This window comes from Canis lupus, chromosome 4, assembly GCF_003254725.2.
Source record: "Canis lupus dingo isolate Sandy chromosome 4, ASM325472v2, whole genome shotgun sequence".
Taxonomy (NCBI): Eukaryota; Metazoa; Chordata; class Mammalia; order Carnivora; family Canidae; genus Canis; species Canis lupus.
The window spans coordinates 57080066-57101480 of NC_064246.1; the positions used below are offsets into that span (position 1 = coordinate 57080066).

Here is a 21415-nt window from a genome sequence, read left to right on the forward strand (position 1 = left end):
GACATTGATAGATCGCATTCTAGTTTCAGCTCTGACACTAATATGTTATGTGACCTGAGTGAGTTTTTTATTTCTGAGCCTAGCTGCTTTAGGTACAAAATGAAAAGAATATGCTATGTAGCTCTTTTCTTGTGGTTCTGCTGAAGTATCTCTCAAATCAGTGGTTCTCAATGCTAGTTTTATATCAGAGTGACCAAAGAGCTTTAATTTTAAAGACAAGTAACAACAGAAACAAAACTCAGATGTCCAAGTTGTTTTTCCAGAGAGTCTGATATCCATGTGCTTGAGGTGGGAGCTAGGCTTCTTATGTACCAGAGCACTATCCAGTAACATTTCAGGTTAGTATAGTATGCACATAGGTTTGCCAACAACTGTCCTAAGTTAAAAAAAAAAAAAAAAGTGAATATAGATTCCAGTCACATGAGGGGTTATACTCTGAAGCAGCCCAATGCAAAATCTCAATTTTTCAGTGTCAAATATATCTTAAAACTAGCCTCAAATTGTTTGTTTTATTGAAAAATATTGAAAACCTATGCTCATTTTACTCTAAAATTTATATTTTAAGTTACTCATTATTGAATATAATTTATTTCAGAATGATGTGTGCTATTTTCTTGTAGCTTTGTATATCCTCTGATGCACCACTGGGGTACATAGAGGAACACTGGGCTTGATAATGTCAGAGATGATTTCCAATTCAAACACCTATTCAGCAATATTTGGAGCTGGATACATATTACTCAGCTTTAAATGTGTGGTTTCCACCCTCTGGACCTTGCATACAAAGCAACACTTATATTGCCCATGCCTACACAGCAAAACAAAGTGTTAAGAAATTCTGTTAGTGTTTAACTTTGAGCTGCTAACAGATAACATAATACTGATTTTGTTATATTAGATGCCATACTTTTAAGAGCTAACTCTATAGAAATAGACAATTCTCTGAAAGCATTGGCAGCTTTGATGGGATCCAAAAGTGTGTTCATAGTCTCTCCCCAGTTCACTCTACCCCTCTCTGGAAGAATATTCTGCATTTCCAGACTGATTTTCAAGGTTTTACAAGGTAGAAGTAAGTGAACAAGCTAATACAGATAAAACCAAAAAGAAGAGAAGAGGAAAGGTTTAATAAAATCCTAGGCTCACTAACATACAAGAAGAGAGAGAGAGAGAGAGAGAGAGAGAAGCTACCCACATTCTAAGAGCATTGATGCAGCATTGCATAAAGGGGCTTAGAAGAAGAAAAAGTTATATGAGTAGGGTCATAGGAACAGAGTCATCTTTAATATCTCTTGAGAAACATACAAAATTAATAATATTTAAGAATTAATTTTGACTCTGGATTCCATTCCATGTTCATTACTTGAGGGCATAGATTCAGCCATGGGATCAATGATTTTTTAAGAGTTTCACAGCCTTTTAAACTTCAGTGTATTAAAATGAAAATAGCATAATTCAAGGTCAGTGGAACAGATTCTGAAGGTGTAGAGAGATTCACAGTAGTAATTCTGAAGTAAGTAATTCTGAAGTAGTAGCTCTGAAGGTAAGCCCTGGTTCTATTGGGGAGATTTTTGCTTTTTTCCCTACTTGGGTTAGGACCTCTTGATTCACAGTGAGATCAGAAGTTTTGTGCGAAGCTGGCGTACTATGTCAGCCAAGCAAGCAGAGACCACTAGGAGCTCTTAAAAGTATGCTATCATGCCAGCCCTCTTGAGGTGGCAACTGCTTACTGTCATTGAAGATTTCATGGGAGCCACATCTGATTGGCTTGCAAAGACCAAACAAAAGAGCAGAGCAGAAAAAACAGACATTTGGGCCCCCCATGATTACCAGTCATGGATTCTGTTATCCATTTTCTGCCAAACCATATTTGGTTTCCTCTAACAATTCCAAGTTTTTAGTTGCCCCAAACTTGTAGTACTTTTATACTCTGTTGAAGATTCCCATTTAATGCCAAAATGCAATAAAATTATAATATAAAAAAGAGCAATGAAGATGGAAGTAAAAGGGAATTGAGATATTTAAAAAATCCATACCATGGAGTAGCATAAGAGGCCCATTCCGAGAGAAAAGTAATTGAGTTTCACATCAAAAAATGGACTGTTGACATATGTAGGAAACTACAGTACAACACCTGACCTACTATTATGATTTTCACATAGTTTAGCACAGCAGTCACCCCAGATCTGGTGTCTCAAAACATGATACTCAGAATATTCAGGTTTCAAATGAAAATCACTCATCATACCAAGAACCAGGAAGACCTAAAACTGAATGATAAAATGAAACAATGGATGACATCACTAAGATGACAGAAATGCTTGAATCATCTGACAAAAACTTTAAAAGCAGCCATCCAAGAAATGTTTCACTGATTATGATCATCTCTGAAACAAATAAAAAGAAAGTATCAGCAAGAAAATGGAAAATTTGAGATAAACCATGTAGAAAGTTTAATATAAAATATAGTAACCAAAATAAAACTCAATGGGAATGGTCAACAGCCAATTGAGAAGACAGAAGAAGGAATCTGTGCACTTAATGCTGAAGCAATAGAAATTACAGAATCAGAACCACAGGGAAAAAGTAAGCTGAAAAAAAAAGAGCCTAAGGAACATGTGAGAATATAAGAGCTAACATTCCTATCACTGAATTCCTGGAAGAATGGAAAAAAGAATAGCTAATTAGGTAATTTGAAACTTTGCAAACTTGGCACAAAATGTAAGGATACAGATTCAAGGAGCCTACGAAACCCCCAACAGCATAAATCTAAAGAAATTCAGACCAAGACCCACTATAATTAAATTTCTGAAAAGTAGAGATAAATTTAAAATCATGGTGAAAAACAAGGAAAGAAAAACTGCTTAACTGTAGAGAGGAAACCCTCCAAATGACATAATTTCTCACCAGAATCTATGAAGACCAGAAGGAATTAGCATCATATTTTCAAGTACTTAAAGAAAGAAAAGTCAACCCAAAATTCTATATCCAGTAAAAATATCATTTTTTCCTAAGAAACAAAAGGGAAAATCAAGGTATTTTCAGATGAAATAAAACTAACATAATTTGTTACCAGAAAATCTACCCTAAAAGAAAACAAAGGAAATTTCTTTAAACAGAAAGAAAATGATAAGAGAAGGACTCTTGGGATACCAGAAAGGAAAAAAACAAAAACAAAAACAAACAAACAAAAAAACCAAGGTAAGCCAAAAATGTGGATAAATACAATGATAGTTTTCCTCTTGTTGAGCTTTCTGTGTTCTTTGACAAATGAAGCAAAAATTATAACATTGATGTGTTTCTAAATGTATTAGAGAAAATATTTAAGGCAATTATATTTTAAAAATGCTATAGATTCAATTGTGCTTCCTGCCCCTTTCATATGTTGAAGTCCTCTCTCAATCTGATGAGATAGACCTTTAAGAGATAATTAGTTTGGGATCCCTGGGTGGCCCAGCAGTTTAGTGCCTGCCTTTGGCCCGGGGTGCGATCCTGGAGACCCGGGATGGAATCCCACGTCGGGCTCCCGGTGCATGGAGCCTGCTTCTCCCTCTGCCTGTGTCTCTGCCTCTCTCTCATTCTGTGACTATAAAAAAAAAAAAAAAAAAAAAAGAGAGAGATAATTAGTTTAAATGAAGTCATCAGGATGGGGGCCCCCATGATGGAATTAGTGCCCTTATAAGAAGAGACACTAGAGTGTGTGCTTGATTTCTCTCTCTCTTCCTGCTGACTTCTCTCCTTTACCCTTCTTTCTCTCTCTTCCTCTCTTCCCCTCCCTTTCCCACTTCTCCTAACCCTTCTCTTTTTCTCTCTTGGCCATGTTAAGATACAATGTGAAGGTGACCTTCTGTAAGCCAGGAAGACAGTCCTTATCAGAACCAGACCATGCTGGCACCCTAATCTCAGACTGTCAGCTTCAGTAACTGTGAGAAATATATTTATTTTATTTAAGCCACCCAGTCTAAGGTGTTTTGTTATGGCAGCCCTTGCTGACTATGACACACATCGAGGAGGGGAAAGGACATAAAAAGAAGTAGGATTTTCATTCAACAAAGTAAAATGACAATATAAATAAACTATTAAATTATTTATATATAATATACCCATGATAACCACTAAAAATAGCTATACAAAGAAATAGACTAAAAAACACTATAGATAAATCAAACTGGAATTCTAAAAATATTAAAGTCACCCACAGAAAAATAGGAAAAAGAAAGAGAAACTAATGATAATCCAGAAAATGGCAAACTTAAAGCCCTGTTACATCAATAATTACATTACATGAAAATGATCTAAATGCGCCAATGAGAAAACTCAGATTGACATAGTGGATTATAAAACATGACCCATCAATATGTTGTCTACAAGAAAGTCACTCTAAGTATACTACAGGCAGTTTGATAATAAAAGAGTAAAAAAGAAATATTATTTAAATAATGAAAGCAAGGAGGAGTGCCCATATTAATATCCAATAAAGTAAGATTTTAATCACATAGAAAATTACCAGAGATAGAAAGGGAGATTATATACCATAAAAGTGTCAATGCATCAAGTAGATACAGCAATGTATATGCACTGAACAACAAAGCTGCAAAATACACGAAGCAAAATCAGAACTGAAAGGAAAAATAGACGACTTCACAATTAAAACTGAAGACTTTAACATCCCTCTCTCAGCAATTGATAAAAGAACTAGACAGAAAATCAGTAAGGATACAGAAGAATCCAACACTATTAGTCAGCATGATCTAATCGATATTTATTGAACACTCTACCCAACAAAAATAGAATACAAACTCTTTTCAAGTGCTTACAGAACATATATCAAGATAGAACATATACAGGGCCACAAAACAAACCTCATTGAGTTTAAATGAATTGAAAGAATCTCAGTGAAATCAAACTAGAAATTATTAACAGAAAGATAAGAACATCATCTTCAAACATTTGGAAACTAAACAGCATGTATCTAAATATTTCATATCTAAATATTTCATGGATCAAAGAGGAAGTCTCAAGAGAAATTTAAACATTGAGATAAATGAAAATAAAATATATCAAAATGTGTCAGACATAGCTAACATAGGATAGAAAGGAACAGTTAAAGTGCTAAATACATATATGAGAAGAAAGGAAAACTCTCATATCAATAATCTAAGCTCCCACCTCAATATCCTAAAAACTAGCAAAACAAAAAGGAAAGAGAAAAATAATAAAGATAAGAGTAAGAATGAATGAAATTGAAAACAAAGTACCTACTTCATAATAACCATTTAAAAATTGGTAATCATATCATCATTGTCTATCCAAGGCTAAAGTGTTTGGTCTTACCCTCCTTTCAAAAATATTTTTGAGGGCAGCCTGGGTGGCTCAGTGGTTTAGCACCACCTTTGGCCCAGGGCATGATCCTGGAGACCTGGGATCGAGTTCCGCGTCGGGCTCTATGCCTGCTTCTCCACCTGCCTGTGTCTCTGCTTGCCTCTGTGTCTCTCGTGAATAGGTAAATAATAATAAAATCTTAAAAAATAAAAAAAAATATTTTTGAGAATTTACTCAAATATACAAATATTTCTTATTTATAAACTATATACTGATATTTTGTCTAGATATTCTCTTCACATGCTAAGAATAAACAAAATTTTAAATACATAAAATAGATAAAAGACATGATATTTTCATTTTCAGGGCTTGTCTTGGGCCCCTCAATTCGGAGACCACTGATTGAACATCATCATCAAAGAGTTACCTATTCTTTAAAGCTCAGCTGAAGTTCCATATTTTCCAGGAAGCTCCTCCTTAATCACCCCTGTTCCCAGAGAAAGCTCTCTTCTCTAAATGCCTATAGTAATTCTGATTGTGCCTCTTATTTTATACGTATACCATCTTACTGATCATGTCAACCACAGTCTTATATGATTCCTGACATATGTGTAATCCTCAAAAGGACATATAAAAACCTGAGGATTTGAGTACTTGACAAAGAAATAAGGGAAGGAAAATAGCAAACATTCTTACAAAGATAATACATATTAAAAATCTAGGGGTTGAGTGAATGGGAACTGGGTGAACTTTTTTTTTTTCTCAGATGTTGAAGTAAGGGTCATAAACTGACAGTCCAGGGGCCAAAGTCAGTCTACATTTGTGGTATTTTTGCCCAGAACAGTGTTTTGGATTATGTTTTATGTAATTACCTTTAGACTGGACATGCATTCTTTTTGTTGGCTATGACTTCCTCACTCCTAAATTTGATAATACTTCAGGTGTTTTTACTTTCCAATCCCCTAATGTAATTGGACTTTGACAACCCTCTGAGAGTATTCGTAATTTGTAGGCCAGCACACTAAAGTACAAAGAGTAGTAATCTAAGAATCAGAAGACTTGAGTTCTAAGGTCAGAGTGTTAACCTGTGTCACGCTGGGCAAGTCCTGTTGTTTCTCTAAAACACAGATCCTTCAGCGACAGAATGGGTAGTTACCCAGTGCATCTCATGGGGCAAATGAGAAGAATGGTTAAAAACTGTAAAATGACTGCATAAATATTAGAGTTATTTTCACATGACCTCTTAGTTCACGTCCTAATGTGAAGTATCTTTTTCCTATGATTCTAGAAAAACCATTGGAATTACAACTTCTGTTTCCTGACAAAGCCATCAGCCCCATAGCTGTGAATATAAATGGATATGCTACTTAGAGTTAAGAAGATAAAAATGTTAGAAATCCTTGACTGGTTTTCTGATAAAATTATAATTGCAGTACATGAAAGAAATGCATTTTGCATTATATGTTGGCATCTCAGGAAATTGTGTGATGGAGTTTGATGATAGCCCATCTGCAAGATTAATTGCAAATTGGCTTGAATATGAACACTGTCATCAGGATTGAAAACTGTCAGAGAATATAATGGCAAAGCTGACAAAGGGTGGTAGTGAGTGGCATGAGAGGCCGCAAAGAGTTCAAAGTGTCTAAAGGAGGGCTTTCTGAGATCATAGTTCAGCCCAATCTCATTACCATCTTCATTAACTACTCCAGAAAGGGGCTGTAGGTCTCCTTAGAGTAATTTGCAGAGTGTGCTTAGTTGGGAGGGGCTGAAAACAAAGACATGCAAAATCACACTGAGGAATCAAACATGTTACAATGGAATTTTAGGCAGATTTCAGATACTGGGGACATAAGCATTTGATTGTGACTATGGCAATGCTTTTCCTTTCTGTCTGTTGAACTTAAAACCAGATTCTAAATTCTTCCAGTTTCTCTATAAGGTCTTCCTGGGCCATTTCAAAGAGAGCTATCTTTGGCTCTCTTTGAAAATCTGTAGATTTTCCTATCATAAGATTATTTATTTGGGCTTAAAGAAATGAAACCAAATCTCACTCCTCCCTAAATTGTCATTTCCCTGAGATAACGTATAATCTTTCATAAAGCTTGTAGTATCTAGCATGTTGGCATATTCACATTACTTTAGAATTTGGATTTGATTTTTGGCCCTGTTTCCATTATCCTCTTTTGAACATATGGTATCAGCTTCCTTACTGCCCCTCAACCCCTTCAATCTCCTCTGTTCTCTTTGCAATGCCCTTCCATTCTTTTAACACGTGGTTACAAATCTTTCTGACATGCTTACATGGTCATGTCATTTCTTTTCTCTGAAAATTGTGGTGGTTCTTCTTTGCTACTGGATCATGTTTAAACATGGTAGCCTGGTTCCTGCCACCCTGCTACATCTGTTGTCATCATATTTCCCCATCTTATCTTCTATTTTTCCTTATCAAATGGCTCCTGGCAATTTTCTGCCCATCAAAACCACCCACATGGGCCTACCTCTTTTCTTTTTGATTATACAGCTGCCTTTCCTCCAATCCTGTTTACATCCCCTAGTTCCCCTATTGAAGTATTCACCTTGCTTTGCTGCCTTCCTGATAGTAACTTTGGTTCATACTGAGATAACTGCACAAACATGGGCTTTATCCTGACACTTCCCTCTCTCTCACACCAGCCTCCCACATCTAATCTAAAACCTGTCACGATGAAGTACTTATGATTTTACCCCCCTGATAATCTCCTGAATTGGTCAATTTCTTCATCTCTTTTGCTAATGCCACAGCAATCTGTCTCCTGGAGTATACAATATATTCCTAGTTGGTCTCCCTTCTAACTCCTTTCCTGCTTTGCAATGCAATCAAATCAAGTCATTCCTATGCTCAAAACCCTGCAATTATTTTTGGTTACTCTAAAATCAAAATATATATGTAGACTACCAAGGCCCTGCAAGTTTCGACATTATATTCACAGTTTTATATTCTGTACCAGCCTATCCAAAGGTCACACTATTTCTCGATGCCTTAGTCACTCTGGCCTTTTTTCATATCTCTAAACATACCGTTTTCCCTTGCCCTTTGGAATGTTTGATCACACGGTACCCTCTATCTGGAATACTCCTCCTTTTTCCATCTTGTTAACCCTATGCCCATCCCCAGAGTCTGAGTTCAAGCATAATTTCTCCAGAAGAATTTTTCTTGAGGTCTCAGAGATATCCTGCTGTATATTCTCATAGCATTCTGCACTTCTTCACTGTAAACCATCACCTGTGTACTTTGATGTTTATACGCATAATTTTTTTAATAATGTCTATCTCTTGTACGGTGGCTGTATCACTTTATGAGAGCAATACCTCTCTGGGTTTTGTATACTGTTATATTCTCATCTCTTAACACAATGGATTCAAATTTTATAGAGTCATATACTTGCTGAAAGACTTGAGAAAATGACTAGTTTCAAGTCTCTCTTTTCCCATCCCCTAATGTAATATAGGGGATGTAATAATAATGATAATAATAATAATAATAAATGATATAAGTAAACCATTGTTGTATGATTTAAATGCAAAATATTAGTAAAGCTCTCAGCACAACATCTAGCCCATGATATTACATTAATGGTATTATTTTAATTACAATCATGTTTGAAAGAACTACCAGGTTGTTTCTTGGATGTAGGCCATATTTCCTCCTTTAAATAGTAATTTTGTACAGTCTCTATGATAACTTAGGGCAGAGAAAGCTACTAACAAAAGAATGCTTATTTACCATTATCTTTACAAGTAAGCCACTTACAGACTCTGCCAGCACTATCACCATGCTTTTTTCCATCTTATCTGCTACAGTGAATTTCCAAGCAGATAGAAAATACAGTTTTATAAGTATTTCTAGAGCTACTCAGGGAATACCAATAGGTCAACAAAACTATCATGTTATTAGGCCTGTCTATCAAGTGACTAGTGCCTCACATTCCCTTGAAAATAGTAATAGGTTCAAGGATGGTTGTGAGATGCAATATAGGCCAATGAGAAATGAAATCTTTCCCTGAGATTTATGAGAAGGTATACTTGATTTCCTCCCAAGGTGTGAAGTCAACAGTTTATAGGATTTGTTGAGAGAATCTAGAGTTTATGCAGAAGAAGAACCAAAATATGAAAGAGAGAGAGAGAAATCAAGATCTAGATCTTGGTGACATTGGTTTGCTTTGAAATAAGCTATTCCTGAAGCCACATTTCCCCCAGGATTGTTCAGCTACAAAAGACATAGATTCCCTTAATAAATAGAATATAATTATAATTGGATTTTCTGTCAATTGCAATCAAAATAGTCCTGAGAGATTCATGGCTTCTAAGAAAAGATGAAATTTTAGACAACTCTTAGAGATTGTCAGGTGTATAAAGAGATTGATTCTTCAACGTATAAGAAAAGAAACTTCAGTCTGCGAACATGCCTGATTTCTGAAAGCCAGAATCCTTCATAGTTCCTGCCATGGACTTTGCCCATAGTCAACAAATGTTAGTTAAATTAATACACAAGTCAATTAATGGAAATGTGAAAAGAAATACAGCAATGCCCAAAGGAAAGAATTCTAGGAGGAGGGGAGGGTGGAAAATTAATTTGTTCCCACACTGTATTAAAAGATTGGAGAGAAAGACTGACTCTAAAAGCTATCTACTGGATAGTGTAAAAGTATTGGTGTCATAAAACATGCAAATTAAAATTCTGCTGTAGCCAGATAACATTGCATTAGCCATTCAATGTTTATTCTGAGACTAACAATAATTCTAATGCAAAGAATGGTAATTAATTGGTACTGCTGACCCTGTCACACCATCTTTTCCTCCTATGTCCAGGAGCCCTGTTAGAATGACAGTGTCCCGGAGTCCAGGGCCATTTAAGCTGCCTAGAGACCACCATCACCATCAGTAACAGAAATAGGCATGAGACACTTGATTGTTGAGATTCTGTTCCCTCCTCATTTACCCATGCTTTCTTTGAGATCTCCTATCAAACATCATTTTCTCAGTAAGTCTCGCCTGATAAGGTTCAAATCTTGCTATCTTTTGCTTTCATAGCAACTTGTATTTCTCATTCTTTGCATTATTCATAGTTGTAATTTATCTGGTTAATGAACTGGGTACATTTTGACTTTAACTCTGGGCAGTAACCTCTTTGAGGAGAGGGACAATAGCATGCTTATTTACTCACTTTTGTGTCTCTCTTATTACTACCTAACATAGTGCTTCACAGTGGGTGTTCATAGTTTGTTCAGTGAACTAGTGAACCTGTATTAACTTCCTTGCAAATTTCCTCTCTCCATCTCTCTTCCTTTTAAACTCCTCCCTCTTTCTTTTTTTCCCCTAGGTTTAGAATTTTGCTAGTAATACAAGATAGAATTTTAGTAGAAGCAGAAAGAATAGAGGATGACTTCTAAAAGGAGAAGACAAAAAATAATAATAAATTGATAAATGAAGGAAGTAATTTCAAAGCATGCTTCCTGCTGTGAAGAAAATCAGGTTGATGGGATGGACAGTGATGTGAGGGGCTACTTCAGACAGTATAGTTAGAGAAGACCTCCCCAGAGAAGTGGCTTCTGAGTTGAGATTAAATTAGAAGGAAAAAGTCGCTACTGGTGAAGTCTAGAAAATGTGTAATTCAATCAGAGGGAAGCATAGGTAATCTTAATTTCTACTTCTGTGCCCAGAAACAGACAACTGGGAACTGGGCGGGGAGGAGTTGGGAGGATAAAGCAAAACATGCTATTCAATCGGTAGCAGGACTCCTAGATTGCTTTCGGTTCTGAAACTTAGCTTCTGTGACTCAGTTTCTTCATCTGTAAAAAGTCTCTGTCTCAAAAGTAAACAGAATATTATTTGTTTGACATCTCTTCTGACTTTGATATACTATGAGTCTGCTATATCTGTACACTGGGTGTGTTGGGAAGCACTGGCATTTTGACTTCATTTAATCTATGGTCCTCCAAGATTTGGCCCTGGTTTTCCTGTTAAATTTCCTATCCTGTCATTTCCCTCAAAATACCCTGTGCACCAAAGTAAAGCCTTGCTTTCTGTACGTACCGTACATGTCCCTGCATTTGTTGTCTTTGCTGTCTGAATAGAATGCTCTTTCTCTCAACTCTGGAAATGAAAATCTTCACTACTTTGGGGAAGATGAAACACTTTTGCACATGACTAGGAAGCCCTCCCAGATGGTACTAGTAACATGTAACCTCTTACTTTTTAGACCTCCCTTGAAGCTTGTGCCTTTCTTCCAGCACTTTCAACATGCCTACCCCAATGCAGAATTATGAAGGCTGAAGTTTTCTGTTCTAATTGACTCTGAGCCCCTTAAAATCAGTGGTCACCTCCCTATCGCCTCACACATAAGCAACACCAAATCACAATATACAAATGGAGACTTGGGTTGCAAGACTTGTTGGCAAAGAGCAAATTAACAAGGATTGACCAATGGGTCTCTTCTATTATTTCATTCTTTTGAAGTATAATTAACATATAATGTTATATTAATTTCAGTTGTACAATATAGTGATTTGACAATCCCTATATATTACTCAGTGCTTACCATGAGAAGTGTAGTCACTATCTGTTATTACAGATAGCGTTATTACAATATCATTGATGATATTCCCTATGCTATAATTTTCATCTTACAACTTATTTGATGACTGGCATTTTGTACCTCTCTAATTTCCTTTATTTTACCTATCACCCCTCTGGCAACCACCAGTTTGTTCTCTGTATTTAAGAGCCTGGTTTTTAGAGGCTTGTTATTATTGTTTGTTTTGTTTTGTTTAGATTTCACATATAAGTTAACTTATATAGTATTTGTCTTTCCTTGCCTATTTTATTTGGCACAATATGTTCTAGGTCCATTCATGTTGTCACAAATTAGTTTCTTGAATGGCTAGCTAATTGATTGATGGCAGGATTTATTTTCAATTAGTAATGTCCTCCCTGAATATGGGAGAAAAGAGTAGCAGTACATAAGTTTTGAATTCACCATTTGTATAGGTTATAGAGGTTTGCCCAGATGAGGGGTAAGGAAAAAAAAAAAAAAAAAAACAGATATCCAGCATTTTGAGTGTAAAGCAAAGACTACTCTACTTATTACCTGGATAATAAGAAACTTCCTGGGAATATCAGTTGCTTTGAATTTTTGCATGATAAGCAGAGTATCATATTGATGATTGTGACCTCCCACCAAAGTTTTGTTGATATAATTGATTGGCAAGGTCTAGCTCTTGTAAACATCATTCAGTTCAAATCAACATATTTCGAGGACCCTCTGTGTTCAGGATACTGTGCTATCTCTTGAGGCTAATGGCATTCTGTTCTTTCAAACTGCCTTTTTTTTTTTTTTAAGATTTTATTTATTTATTCATGAAACACAGAGAGAGAGGCAGAGACACAGGCAGAGGGAGAAGCAGGCTCCGCGCAGGAAGACCGATGCGGAACTGGATTCTGGGTCCCCAGGATCACACCCTGGGCCAAAGGCGGTGCTAAACCGCTGAGCCACCCAGGCTGCGCTCAAACTGCCATTTTTGATCATGCCTGTCCCTGTGACAGCAGTGGAACCACTGCATTCTTTATCAAAAAATAATCTTAACCCTTCCCAACTGTGAAAATTAAGCCTTAGAGACTGGCTCACACCTCTGCCTCCAAGTAAAAGCAGATGTTCTCAAAATGGAATAACAGCAATATCAGCATATATGCAGTAGCCAGTCCTTTACAAAGCCTTCGGACTTCTATGATTTCATCTATTCTTATAATTAATGCCTTAGGAGGTAGAAAAGACAGAAAGTCTAATCATGTTACAGAGAGGGAAGCTGAGGCTTACTGTTGTCCATGTATTCATCAAGGATCTTTCCCCAAGGAAGTATCAGCCAGAAATTAGATCCCAGATAACCTATCCCTAGTGATTTTCCTTCTGCATAAAATGACATAAATCTGTATCTTTGATGTTTTCACTTTCAGGGGTTGATTAGATAAATTCTTTGCAGCATCTTTAGAAAAAGGAAAGACAAATATTGAGGGTTAATGGAGATGCGGGAAAGATAAACAATGGGAAAGAGATGTTCGATGGGGGACTCATTTACTTCTCTGTAGAAATCTATACCCTTCTCTCTACTCCATGCTACCGAAGTTTTAAATTAAACATTGTATTTTGACATACTCATAGATTCAACAGATTTTTTAAAAAAATAATATAGAAAGATTTTATGGGGACGCCTGGGTAGCTCAGCTGTTGAGTATCTGCTTTTGGCTCAGGGTGTGATCCCGGAGTCCCAGGATCAAGTCCCACGTTGGACTTCCTGCATGGAGCCTGCTTCTCCCTCTGCCTATGTATCTGCCTCTTTCTCTCTCTCATGAGTAAATAAATAAAATTTTTGAAAACAAAAAGATTTTATGCACTATTTACTCAGCTTACTCCAAAGGTAGTACCTTAGAAAGCTCTGTAGTAGAATATCACAACCTGAATATTGACATGATGCATTCAAGATACAGAATATGTCTGCCACTTCAAGAATCACGTTGCCCTTTTATACCCCACCTCCCACTTGATTCCCATCCCTGGCTGATCTTTAGCCACTGAAACCACCAATTTGTTGTCCATTCCTGTTATTTTTCATTACAAGAATTCTATATGAGTGGAACCACATAGTATGTAACGCTTTTGAGACTGCCCTTTTTCATTCAGAATAAATCCTTAAAGATTCATCCAGGTTGTTACATTGTCACATAAGTCAATATTCCTTTTACTTTTTTTTTTTTTTTTTTTCTGAGTAGCATTCCAAAGTACGGTTATACTACAGTTTAAATACTTAACTGGATCCTCACAAGCATTTGGTTTCACTGTTTTGTTTTGTTTTAATCTTAGTCATTCTACTAGGTATGTAGTGATATTTCATTGTGGTTTTAATTTGCATTTCCTGAAAGGTTAATGATACTGAATATTTTTTCATGTGCTTGTCATCTGTTTATCCTCTTCTGTGAAATGTCTGCCTCATATCTTTTGCCCATTTTCTGATTTGATTAATTTTTTAATGTTACATTTATGAGTTCTTTATATTTTATAGATAGCAGTCATTTGCCAGATACAAGTTTTGTAAATAGTTTCTCTTACTCTGTACCTTGCCTTTTCATCTCAACACTGTCTTTCATAGAACAAATATTTTTTAATATTAATGAAATTCAATTTCTCAAAAATTTTTTTATAGATCATGCTTTTGGTAGCAAGTCAAAAGTCTTTGCCTAGATCCAGATCCTAAAGATTTTATCTTGCATTTTTTTCCACAAATGTTTATAGCTTTATGTTTTGTATTTGAGTCTGTGATTCATTTTGAGTCACATCTTTTTATAAGGTGTGAGATTTAGGTTGATATTCTTCTGTTTTGGCCTATGTATGTCCAATTTTTCCAGTATCATTCTTTTTTTTTTTTAAGGTTTTATTTGCTTATTAATAAGAGAGGCAGAGACACAGACAGAGGGAGAAGCAGGCTCCATGCAGAGAGCCTAATGTGGGACTCAATCCCGGGACTCTAGGATCATGCCTGGGCCAAAGGCAGTCGCTAAACTGCTGAGCCACCCAGGGATCCCCTCCAGTATCATTTAAAAAGACTCTTACTTCTGTGTAATTGCTTTTATAGCATTATCAAAAATGAGCTGGGCATATTTTAATATATCTGAGTTTTCTCTTCTTTTTTCTTTTTTAAAAGGTTTTATTTATTTATTCATGGGAGACAGAGAGAGGCAGAGGGAGAAGCAGGCTCCTTGCTGGAAGCTCAATGCCAGGTTCAATCCAGGGAACTCTGGGACCATGCCCTCGGCTGATGGCAAATGCTCAACTACTGTGCCACCCAGGCATCCCTGGGTTTTCTCTTCTGTTCCATTAATCTTAACCTCTATACATCCACCAAAGCTACACCGTCTTGATTACTGAGGTTATATATTAAATCTTGAAAAAGTAGCTTGATTTCTCTCACATTATTCCTTTCTAAATGATGTTACCTCTTCTAGTTCCTTTGCATTTCCATATAATTTATTTCAGAAAAATTTGCCTCTATGCACAAAAAATCTTGCTGGGATTTTGAGAGGAATTACATTATCTATTTATCAATTTGAAGAGAATTGGCATCTTTTACTATCTTCAGTCTTCTAATGCATGAACACAATACATGTATTTATTAGGCATACTGTGATTTTTTGTAAGCAATTTTTGTTTTTCAGTGTGTCTTATACACATTAGATATACATCTAAGTATTTTGTTTTGAGCTGTTATAATCATTCTTTTTTTTTTTTTTTTTTTTGATTTGGATGTCCATGTGCTAACTTGTAGTAGGTAGAAATGTAGTTGATATTTATCTTAAACCCTTGACCTGCTGGACTTACTTACATGTTCTGGGTTTTGGTGGGGAGGGGAGTTGGTAGATTCTTTGAAATTTTCTTTATAGGTAATTATGTCATTTGTAAATATTGACAATTTCATTTCTTCCTTTCTGATCTATATGCCTGTTATTTCCTTTCTTTGTCTGTTGTGCTGGGTAGAACTTCCAGCACTATGTAAATTACAGTGGTGAGAGTAAGTGTCCCTACCCATTCCTGACCTCAGGGGAAAAGCATCTGCAGATTCTTTTTTTGTATGTGGAGATCTTTTTCAAATTGAGGAAAATCCCTTCTATTCTTGTGTTTCTGAGAGATTGCTATATATTTTTCAATGATGAATGGATACTGAATTTTGTCAAATGCTTTTTCTGGACTGGTATGATTGTATATTTTCCATTTTTAACCTGTTAATATGGTAGGTTACATTGATAGACTTTTTAAACTAAATTCTAGTTAATCAATACACATTGTAATATTAATTTCATGTTTGCAGTATAATGATTCAACAATTCCATACATCACTCAGTGCTCATCACAATGGGAGCACTCCTTAATCCCCATCAGCTATTTAACCCATTCCCCTATCTGCTTCTCTCAGGTAACCATTAGTTGGTTCTCTATAGTTGAGAGTCTGTTTCTTGGTTTGCCTCTCTCTCTCTATCTCTTTGTTCATTGTTTTGGTTCTTAAATTCCACATGACTGAAATCATATGGTATTGCTTCTCTGACATTGTATTGCATGTTTTTGAAAATGGCAAGATTTTGTTCTCTTTTGTGGCAGAGAAATATTCCATTTTATATATATAAACTGGAATATATAATGTATATATATTTTATATACATTTTATATACATTATATATAATGCATGTATGTGTATATATTGTATACATTATAAATAATGCATACAAAATGTATACACACACTATGTATTTTATATATACATATAATGTATATATAATGTATACACACACACACACCACATCTTTATCCATTCATCCATTGATGGAAATTTGGGCTGTTTCCATAATTTGGCTATTATAGATAATGCTATTATAGACATTGAGGTGTGTGTATACCTCTGGATTAGTATTTTTTGTATTCTTTGGGTAAATACTTTATAGCGCAATTGCTGGATCATAGGATAGTTCTATTTTTAACTTTTTGAGGAATCCCCATACTGTTTTCCAAAGTGGTTGTGCCAGTTTGCATTTCCACCGGCAGTGAAGAGAATTCCCCTTTCTCCATATCCTCACCAAATCACAATACCTGTTGTTTCTTGTGCTGTATTTTGCTATTCTGAGAGATATGAGATGATTAGTTTTGATTTTCACTTCCTTGAAGATAAGTAATGCCCAGCATCTTTTCATATATGTGTTGGCTATCTGTATGTCTTCTTTGAAAAAACTGTCTTTTTATGTCTTCTGCCCTTTTTTAAACTGGATTATTTGTTTTCAAGGACTTCAAGGACTTTTATGATTTCAGATCTAACATTTAGATCTTTAATCCATTTTGGGCATATTTTTGTGTATAGTGAAAACGAATGATCCAGTTTCATTCTTTTGCATGTTCCTATCCAGTTTTCCCAACACTATTTGTTGAAGACACTGTCTTTTTTCCTTTGGATATTCTTTCCTGCTTCACCAAAGATTGATTGACCCTATAGCTGTAGGTTCATTTTTGGATTTTCTATCCCACTCTATTGATCTACGTGTCTATTTTTGTGCCAGTACTGTAGAGTTTTGATTACTACAGCTTTGTAATATAACCTGAAGTCTGGAAGCGTGATGCCTCCAGCTCTACTTTTCTTTTTCAAGGTTGCTTTGGCTATTCACGGTCTTTTTTGTTTCCATACAAGTTTTAGGATTGTTCGTTTTACTCCTGTGAAAAATGCCATTGGTATTTTGATAGGGATTCCACTGAACGGGTACATTGCTTTAGAGAATTTAGACATTTTAACAAAATTTGTTCTTCCAATCCATGTAATGTCTTTCCATTTCTTTGTGTCCTCTTCAATTTCTTTCATCAGTGTTTGAGTTTTATTTTATTTTATTTTTTTATATATTTTTTAAAGATTTTATTTATTTATTCATGAGAGACACACAGAAAGAGAGAGAGATGCAGAGACACATGCAGAAGGAGAAGCAGGCTCCCTGCAAGGAGCCTGATGTGGGACTTGATTATGGACCCCGAGATCATGCCCTGAGCCAAAGACAGATGCTCAACCACTGAGCCACCCAGGCATGCCAGTATTTGAGTTTTATACACAGGTCTTTTACTTCTTTGCTTAAGTTTATTTCTAGGTATTTTATTATTTTTGGTGCAATTATAAATAGGATTGATACCTTAATTTCTCTTTTTGCTGCTTCATTATTAGTGTATAGAAATGCAACAGATTTCTGCATGTTGATTTTGTATCCTGTGATTTTACTGAATTCATTTATCAGTTCTAGCAGTTTTTGGGTGGAGTCTTTCAGGTTTTTTATATAGAGAATCATGTCATTTGCAGTTAGTGAAAGTTTTACTACTTCCTTGATGACGTGGATGCCTATTATTTCTTATCTGATTGCTGTGGCTAGGACTTCAAGAACTATGTTAAATAAAAGTGGTAAGAATGGACATCCCTGTCTTGTTCCTCATTATAAAGAAAAAGCTCTACACTTTTCCCCAAGTAGGATAATATTAGCTATGAGTTTTTCATATACAGTGTTTTATTTTATTGAGGTATATTCTCTCTAAACATTTCTCCGTTTTAGTGGTGTCTTATCTGGTTAATGGATAATGGTCTCATTGCATTAATTTGAATTTTCCTTCCTCTTCTATTTTTTGGAATAGTTGAGAAGAATAGATATTAAATTTTCTTTAAATGTTTGGAAGAATTTGCCTGTGAAGTCACCCAGTCCTGGACTTTTGTTTGTTGGGAGTTTTTTGACTACTGATTCGATTTTTTTTACTGGTTATCAGTCTGCTCAAATTTTCTATTACTGCTTTAGTTTTTTAATTTATATGATTCTAGGAATTTATCCATTTCTTCTAGGTTGTCCGATTTATTGGCATATTTCAAAATATTCTCATAATTATTTGCATTTCTTTAATGTTGGTTGTTATTTCTACTCTCTCATTTGTGATTTATTTTTTATTTGGATCCTGTCTCTTTCCTTTTTGATAAGTCTTGCTAGAGGTTTAAGAATTTTACTAAATTTTTCAAAGAATTTAAAATAAATAAATAAATAAATTTTTCAAAGAACCATTCCTGGTTTCATTAATCTGTTCTATTGTTTTTGTAGTTTCCATATCATTTGTTTCACTCTGGTCCTTATTGTGTCCTTCCTGCTGTTGGTTTGGGGTTTGGTGTGTTCTTCTTTATCTAACTCTTTTAGGTGTAATGTCAGGTTCTCTATTTTTCTTACTTCTTGAGGTAGGCCTACATTGCTATATACTTCCCTCTTAGAACAACTTCTGCTGCATCCCAAAAGTTTTGGATCATTGTGTTTTCACTTTTATTTGTTTCCATACACAATTTTTTAAAAACTTATTCTTTCATTTCATGGTTGACCTATTGATTTTCTAGTAGCATATTATTTAACCTCCAAGTATTTGTGATTTTCCAGATTTTTACTTATCATTGACTTCTAGTTTCATAGTTTTGTGGTCAGGAAAGGTGCATGGCATGACTTTAATTTTCTTGAATTTGTTGAGTCCTGTTTTGTGCCCTAATATGTGATCTATTCCAGAGAATGTTCCATGTGCACTTGAAAAGAATGTGTATTCTACTACTTTAGGACAAAATGATCTGAATATATCTGTTAAGTCTATCTGATCCACTGTGTAATTCAGTGCCCTTGTTTCCTTGTTGATTTTCTTTTTAGATGATCTGTCCATTGATGTATGTAGGATATTGGTCCAAATTTCCTTTCTTTGTACTGTCTTAGTCCATTTAGTATCAGGGTGATACCAACTCCGTAAAGGAATTAAAAGTGTTTTCTCCTCTTCTATTCCAAAAGAGGCCGTGTAGAATTGGTATTCTTTTTTAAAATTAGTAGAATTCTCTAAGACCATCTGGGCCTGGAGATTACTTCATTTTGAGTTTTTAAATTATGAATTCAATGTCCTTAATAGTTACAAGGCTATTCAAATTCTTTATTTCATATTAACAATGATATGGTAGCTTCAAGGAATTGATGTATTTCATCCAAGTGTTCAAAATTATATGTCTAGAGTATTCCCTTATCTTTTTTGTCTGCACAGCCTGTAGTAATATCATCTGTGTCGTGACTGATATTAGGATTTTGTGTCTTCTCCCTTTTTGTGTTTGTCAATCTTGCTAGAGGTTTGTCAATTTTGCCGATTTTTTTCAGAGAGCTAGCTCTTTCAGTCATTGATTTTTCTCTATTTTTTTTTAATTTTTAATCTCATTAATTTCTATCCTCATACTTATTGTTACTTTTTTTTTTCTTAGTTAGGCTTTATTTTGTACTTCTTTTTCTAGGTTTTGAGTTGAGAACTATGAGCTATGGATGTGAGAGGTTTCACCTTTTCTAACGTGTGGATTTATTGCTCTAAGTTTTCCTTGCTGCACTGCTTTAGCTGTGTCACATGGATTTGAATATGTTGTGCGCATATTTATTTAAGACTTTACTTTTTTTTTAGACCAGTTTTAGGTTCACAGCAAAATTAGGGGAAGGTACAAGGGTCTCCTATATAGTCTCCCTCATTATCAACATCCCCTACCAGAGTGATACCTTTTTTATAATGGATGACCCTGCACTGACATGTTACAATTACCCAAAGTCCATAGGTTGCATTACAGTTCATTTGTGGCATTTTAAATTCTTTGGGTTTTGACAAATGCATAATAGGTACCCATCATTGTAGTACCATATGGAATAGTTTCACTACCCTAAAAATCTTTTGTGTTCCACCTATTCATCCCATCCTCTCCCCCAACCCCACCCCAAGTCACTGGAAATCGCTGGTCTGTTTACTTTCTTCATTATTTTCCCTTTTCCATGATGTCATATAGTTGGAATCATACAGTATGTAACGTTTTTATATTGGCTTCTTTCACTCATTAATATTCATTTAAACTTCCTCCGTATTTTTCATGGTTTGATAGCTCATTTCTTTTTAGTGCTGAATACTATTTCATTATCTGGATATACCAGAGATTATTTCCTCATCTATTGGAGGACATCCTGGTTGCTTCCAAGTTCTGGCAATTATGAGTATAAAGCTGCTATAAACATCGTTTTGCTTTTTTTTTTTTTTTTGTATATTTTTTTATTGGAGCTTGATTTGCCAACATATAGCATAACACCCAGTGCTCATCCCATCAAGTGCCCCCCTCAGTGCCCATCACGCAGTCACCCCATCCCCCTGCCCACTTCCCCTTCCACTACCCCTTGTTCATTTCCCAGAGTTAGGAGTCTTTCATGTTCTGTCCCCCTCTCTGATATTTCCCACTCATTTTCTCTCCTTTTGTGCTATCAACATCTCTGTATAGGTTTTTGTGTGGAGATAAGTTTTCAACTCTTTGGGTAAATACCAAAGAGTAATTACTAGACTGTATGGTCGAAGTATGTTTAGTTTTGTAAAAAATCACCAAACTGTCTTCCAAAGTGGTTGTACTGTTTTTCATTTCCCACCAGCAATGAATCTTGCTCCTCATCCTCTGCAGCATCTGATTTACTCAGTGTTTTG

The 21415-nt window shown here is 35.4% G+C and overlaps 1 long non-coding RNA gene across 2 annotated transcripts in view; it reads right to left on the reverse strand.

Annotated features, from left to right (window-relative positions):
* Positions 1-160: 160 nt before the first annotated feature.
* LOC112651796 (uncharacterized) overlaps positions 161-21415 on the reverse strand; it is a 144684-nt gene continuing 123429 nt past the window's right edge. The window contains exons 3-4 of one of the 2 annotated variants that reach the window (XR_007410293.1): positions 5332-5517; positions 161-376 (exon numbers count right to left, since the gene is read on the reverse strand). This is a non-coding gene — a long non-coding RNA (uncharacterized LOC112651796). Of the gene's footprint in view, positions 377-3474; positions 3584-5331; positions 5518-21415 lie in introns of those variants that run through there. The other variant, XR_007410294.1, reaches the window with a different exon arrangement.